A 4,802-nucleotide genomic window follows, 5' to 3' on the forward strand; every position below is an offset into this window, starting at 1 on the left:
TGCATGCAAGTAATTACAATACTGCTCAATTATTATGTTTGTTATCTCAATCTGTGATGGGAATAAATTCTTCATGGTATTATTTAGTACAACGTGAGATTAAAAATTTTGAAGATTTTGAAATATTATTTAAAAAGAAATTTTGTAACGCTGAAATACGTAGAAAATTACTCGCGAAATAGAATTTGGTAAATATTTTGGTGCAAAATTGTCACGTTATAATTATGCAATACGTAAAATTAATTTAGCATTTGATATAAATTAAAATTTAGATGAAGAAGAATTAATAGATAAATTATCTCGGCATTTTGATAGAGATGTACGTTTATTAGTTCAAGATAGAAATATAAAAAAGATATTAGAATTAATTAAGATTTTATCTCCTTTGGATAACGATGACTATATTAGTTCACGTCATACTCAAAAAGATAGTAGTGGAGAACAACAAATTAATTGTAGAACAATTGAAAGTAATAAGTCAATTAACAAAAATAGCAAAGTAAATAAAAATTGAAATAGTATAAAACCGATTTTACAAGATGTACCAAATACTTCTTCGGGAAACGAGTAAATGTTGCTTCTCGGAAATCGGATAAACGCAAAAGCTTGCAACGAGTTGGAACATTAAAATCAAATAACACCTTAGTGTTAAAAGAATTATTAACTAATTTTGAAGATCCTAGACGTGAAATTAACGGTGAATTATCAAATAATGATAATAGCAATGGGGACAGAATTTGTCCTGAAATACTTCTTTTATTAGAGAAAGTTCCAGTAAAAGCTCTACTTGATTCGGGCAGTAAAATTTCTGCTATCTCAGAGGAATTTTACAATCAAAACTTCAGTGCTTTTAAAGATAATCCTACTCTTCCGAATAGAGGACTGTGAAGATGGCCCCCGGTTTTTTATGGGAAATTGCTAGCGAAAATGGGAAAACGGCATTAATTCCGCTAATTGTCCCTGATACTCGTAGTAATTACCCATTTTCGATTAGTCAACGGGAAATGGGTGAAAATTGGCATTTTCTCCTGGCACCGGAAGTGGCCTCTTTCTCTAATAATTGTTGTTGAATATTTACGATAGACGGCTTGAAATTAAGATTTTAATATCCCCCATCATCCCCCGTATTCGCATTTATCCTAAATGTTACCCTTTTCAAATAAAAATTGTTAATAGCTTTGACGCCTCGGATGGCGGGAAAGCGGTATCAGTCCGAATTTCTGCGTTCCGCTGGCCAAGTAACACAGCTGATGGCGCGTAGTGTTGACTGCTTTAAACGAAAACACGGCTTATGAGGTTAACTGGACAAGAAAGTATTATTATCAGATTAGGTATTATTATTGTTTATTACGTAAATTGCGTCAGGCGAGTTCGTTGCGTACGAAAGTGTACAGGTTTTTTTAATTGATGGGGTAGAAGGATACCTGGACAAGCATTTCTTAGTGATGCCTTGACTAGCTGTAATGATCCCTTAAAAGCAAAAGAATCAGGTTTTCTTATGAATCATTGATAAATTATTATTTTAACTTTGCTTGACACGTTCTTTTGAATAAAGATAGTAAGAACCAATGTACATATCTTTTAGTTGGAAAATGGAATTCTCTTGCCCTCTCTTCGACCTATGTTATCTTTGCTAGATCTTCATGGTATTCAAAGATTTGATTTTCATGCATCTGTACTGGAGGAGTTAACGAAATTGGAGCAGAAAGAAGTGAAAAAGGCTCCCAATCTGTGGATCGCAGATTGAAAGAACTATTGTCTAAAAGTTTTCCCGCTATAAGGGTAGCTGCTTTGAGACCATTTGTCATGTGTATTTTAAGAAACGCACCAATTATTGATGATAAGTATTTGAAGGTACTTGTGAGAGAAAAAGAACTTTACAATCATGCAGATACAGAAGTTAAAAGACAGATACGGAAAGACAATCAGAGCTTGTTTGGCGATGAAGTATCTCCATTCTCATTATCAGTAGATATATTATTGGAAAAGAGGAAGTCCTTATTGGCCATCTTAATTTGATACGCCCTTTTTTTATTCCTTCTCCAAAGGTAATGGTAGAGGAATACGGCGTTACTTTAATAAATGTTGATTTTGTTTACTATAAAAAAATTAAATTTTATAGGTAAGAAGACGAGGCCAAGTTATTCAAAAGTTAGCCCACATGATTGGACACAGTGTCAAGCTATATGATATGGTTCTTCAATTTTTAAGAACACTATTTTTAAGGACAAAAAAATGTTCATTATTGTACTTTAAGAGCTGAACTTTTGATGGCGTTGCATGATTTGGAGGTCTTATTTATTCTAATGTTGAGACTTTTTTTAATTGACAAAGTAAGTTTATTTAAATACCTTGTAATTTCTATTGTAGGTGCAAGACATCATTTCTGTGGATCCTTGTCACAAATTCATGTGGTGTTTGGATGCTTGCATACGCGAAAAAAACGTTGATGTCAAACGATCTCGTGAACTTCAAGGTTTCTTAGATAGTATTAAGGTAATTAATAGTCTATTAGAAAATGAAATGAAAATAAGTTATATAAAAGTTCACTGATTACTCATGCTATTAACAGAAAGGACAGGAGCAAGACCTGGGAGATTTGAGCATGACACTGTGTGATCCATATGTAGTGATCTTGTTAGTAACGCAATGAAGATTGCTTTACATCTGATTAATGGGGAGTCAATGCCTCGCGACAATGCCGTTTTAGTGTTGTTGTTACGGATGCTTGCATTGGGTTTGTCCGCTTAGACAATGATCGACTCGCAAGGCTTTAAAGAGCCTAAGCTCGGCAGCCAGGTTGTGACTAAATTTCTGCCAGCTCTGATGTCTCTGATGGTAAGATTTTTGTAAATAAAATGTATCTTTTTTTGAAATTGATTTATTCGGAATGCTACAATGATTTCTTATATAACTACAAGTAGACGATCAGATTCGTCACTTGAATCTCAAGCTTCCTCCAGACGAGCCCGAAAGCGCGGTTGCTATTATTGAACACTCTGGTTCTCCACCAGATGCATGTGAAGCCTATGTACAATTGTCGGGCGTTGCAGCGGTCTTATCCATGTATTATGCCTTACACGTCGGTGGTATCGGTGCCGGCACTACTGTTCAAAACAAGTCGCGCGGTGATGCTCGCGGACTCATGCGTGTACTTACCACACTGCCTAATTGTCAAGGACAGCTCGCCTACGAAGATCCATTTCTCCACACCTTGGTAATTTGCATTATAATCTACTTAAATTTGACTAGATCATGACACTACTGACATTTGTATGTGCTTTTTTCGCAGGTGCTTTTACTCGTTTTGAACATGTCTGACAAATTTACGAATGAATCGTTTTGCACTGTGATATTTGACGAATTTTTCTTGGCAGGCATGTCCAAAGATAGTGTCACTCGCCACTTGTTGAAATTATTATGGTGGGTACATCCAAAATTACCCTTAGCTCAACTTCATGCCCTTGTCAAATCTCTATAATAAGCAACCATCCAGATATTATCAATAAATTAGCAAAATCAACTGTGTACTCGTATAAAAGAGTTTACGATGATTTGAAAAAATCAGATAATTGAGAAATTGTGAAGTTGGAGGTTATGACGAAAAAGCTCCAGAAGAAAGAACAGAAAAAAGTGAAAATAAAACTGTATATGATTGTGACAATAAATCCAAAATAGACAGTTTGATTATGTTGCACAACATGAAAAGAGATGCAACTTATGCTACGGCTATTAAAGATATTAATATTTACAAATTCAATGTTCATAATTTTTGTCCTGAAGAACTTAACAGTTGGAAATGTAGTTGTTTATCAGAGCTTCCATTTATTTTAACCAGTGGAAACTACTTATTTAAAAACCTTGAAATTGTTATCGATGGAAATAAAAAATACATAAGCACATTGATAAGTGAAATATCTATCTTTTCCATTATTGAAAATGATTCTATACCTTTAGGTACTCTTTTACAAGAAAACGTTAATCGGCATGACATCGAGGATTTTATTTTAGAAATGTTTCGCCGTATGAATAAAATTTACTTTCCACAAGTAATATTTGTTAACGATTCTCAAGAATTACGAGAGGGATTGAGCTTAGCTATATACAGTAAAACTTGTGAAGAATATTCAGACATGTGCATTCAAATTTTAGAGAATAATGGAAGTATATCTGATAGTATGAAAACGAGTATTAAAATTGACGTTTCTGTAATACTAGACAATTTTAATCAATGCAGCTGCTGCAAGACCAACGCTCAGCGAGCTTTTTTTAGCAAGTGTATCATTTTCCTAAGTCAGTGCTGCACACTAACAGATTTTAAACATGTATTGCAAGATATATTTATAATTGCAGGCACAGAATGTATAACAAAAAATAATGTAAAATCTATACATTTGTTGAAAGAGAAAGTAAAGAATGTGGATCTAACAGTTAATGATCGATTTATGTTTGCACAAAAAAGTATTGGTCAACAAATAAATCCAGACAGCCAGACGTCAATATTCATTGAATAAATTTTACAAGTTGCTAAAAGAAGTTGGATTAAAGCACTATCCCACGAGGATATACATAATGAATACTACTTAAATAACAAAGTAATTGATAATTTGAAGGTAATTTGTTTGGAATTCGTGTTTTGAAGTGATGTTGTAAATAACAAGCATCTTTGACATGGAATAACAAAAAAATTTTACATGAAATTTAATCATTATGCACAAATTCAAGAGAATACAATAAATGAAGTCTCCGACTTTTTGACTAAACTGATTCCTTTTAAACAAGAGATTCTGAAACACAGACGA

At 33.5% G+C, this 4,802-nt stretch overlaps 1 pseudogene; it reads left to right on the forward strand.

Annotated features, from left to right (window-relative positions):
- The first annotated feature begins 395 nt into the window (after window positions 1-395).
- On the forward strand, window positions 396-3,481 carry LOC131663000 (negative elongation factor B-like; annotated as a pseudogene).
- The last annotated feature ends 1,321 nt before the right edge of the window (window positions 3,482-4,802 follow it).

This window comes from Phymastichus coffea, unplaced genomic scaffold (genome assembly GCF_024137745.1).
Source record: "Phymastichus coffea isolate CEN01 unplaced genomic scaffold, Cenicafe_Pcof_1.1 PCOF00002, whole genome shotgun sequence".
Taxonomy (NCBI): Eukaryota; Metazoa; Arthropoda; class Insecta; order Hymenoptera; family Eulophidae; genus Phymastichus; species Phymastichus coffea.